Below are 2,226 nucleotides of genomic sequence, written 5' to 3'. Positions count from 1 at the left end.
TATGCGATATTATCGTTTATCGTGATAAAAAACACTTGCGATAATCGTATCGCGGAGATTTAATTTATCGTGATATCGTCCTCCGTCATGCACTGGGATCAATTCACCTTTTATTTGCAGAGCTGCATATCCGGTACCACTTAAACCCTCTATAATTGGTAAAAGGTACTTATAATATACGTACTTGATACAGTCTTTTTTTCACTCTCTATCAGATGTCTTTGCCAAAAGAATAGCCGATCTACAAGCTCACAACGCGTCACAACGCGTCACAACGTGACGCGTTGTGAGCTTGTAGATCTGCTATTTTTTGGGGCAAACGTTCCGCCCCAGGATAATGGATTTTGATTATCGTGATAATATCGTAAATCGCGATTTCTTTTGTCACGATAATCGTGATATGAAATGTTCATATCGTCCCGTCCCTACTCTGGAGTCAAACGTGGAAAGCTGTCTGCTGATGGTAGCCTAATCTCAGTTATCCAATCTTGGCCTTGACCACGTCTGAGCAAAAAGGTAAAAAAAAAACTGGTTTACAGTAAAATGTCTACGATGTAAGTAAGCTTTTTTTTTCTGACTACAATTTAAAAAAAAATAAGCTTCTGCCACTAAACAAAGTAACCTAGTACATGAGTTAATTGATTCAAATGACTCCGATTGAAATGGAAGATTCACTTCAAAAAGAGACGATGCCTAACGCCAAAACGTTTTACCGGGAAGAGGACAAAATAATCAAGTAAATGAAATGAAATATGCTGTAACAAAATGTGTGCATCTCAAAAAAAGGCAAGGCATTTTCAGTTCTGTTTCGTTTTGAGTGACCTTTTAAAATCGTTAAATATATTTTTGTCTTTTTTTTTTTTAAACTTCTGTTTTTAAACATGATCGATATATCTACAAAATGCAACGTGACCATTTTTTGCACACAGTGATTCGTTCCCCGCCCGCCCGCCCGCACGTCGATGACACCTCTTGATCATGTACAGCAATGGCGCCCTCCTCTGCCTCGGAGGACCAAAGTCCACTTTAAAGCACTTTACCTGAGGTTTCATTTAAGAATGCTGCAATTTGCCTAGACAGGGATTCTCGGAGACATACGTGAGAGAGACAGATTGAGAGAGAGAGAGAGAGAGAGAGACAGAAAGAGAAGGAGAGAGAGAGAGAGAGCACATGCACACACGCACACACTTGCCGGTACGCACATTCAGCGACCGCAGTTTTCCCGGTGAACCTGAGCGCAACGGTGGGGGCCGATGGGCAAGGAGGGTCGCGAGCTTATGAGAAACAACTAAAATAAGACTTTAAACCGGGCGAAAACAGTTGCGTGCATTAGCGCAAGATGACGATATAGGAAATCATTAAATGGAAAACATTCAATTAACTTCTGAAAAGCCTACTAGTTCTTAAAACCTGGCGAATTAGCGCAAGATTAGATGAGGATAAAGGAAATGGAAAACATTAAATTAACTTCTGAAAAGGCTTCTAAGCCTACACTAACCTACTAGTAAAACTAGAACCGTGATCTTGTCACACGTGAATAATTGTGGTTGTAAACAATAACACAGACAATATAAATCCTTAAGTCTAGTAGTGGGAAGAAGAGGTTATCATCATGGCCCCAAATTACTTTTAAATATCTTGCAATTGGCGACGAGTCTCTTACGAAATCGGCAAGAGTGCCTCTCAACACATAAAGCTATATAACCTCTCCATCATTGCCGTGTTCTCGGGCATTCACCAAATATTCAAATATTCGAATATCAAAGTCACTATTCGAAGTTGTTCACCGAAGTCGAATATTCGCCCCTTTTTTTGTTGTTGTCAATGCCCGCCCTGGTGGATGAATTTGTTAATGCTCTATACCAGGTGTTCTCAAGCCTAGCCTGTGACCCCCAAAATAAACATATTTGAACTGGGGACCCCCACCCTGACAAGCACTTGGAATTGTAGGTATTACATTTAATGTGACTCGGTTCCACAGATAAATATTGTGAAAATAGCAGATCTACATGCTCACAACGCCTCGCAACGCGAGGCGTTGTGAGCATGTAGATCGGCTATTTTCACAATGTTCGCCTCTTGCTTACTTAATATTTGACAGTTTGGACAGTTCTGTCGAATATTCGACTATTCGAATACTTTGAGGTCGAATAATTCGAATACTAAAAATCACTATTCGTGAATGCCCTATCGTGTTCCCCACACTCCCGCGCCCCCACCGTTGCG

Source organism: Nannobrachium achirus (assembly GCF_963921795.1).
Source record: "Nannobrachium achirus genome assembly, chromosome: 24".
In the NCBI taxonomy this organism is placed as follows: Eukaryota; Metazoa; Chordata; class Actinopteri; order Myctophiformes; family Myctophidae; genus Nannobrachium; species Nannobrachium achirus.
Note: the sequence above shows the minus strand (reverse complement) of the source record.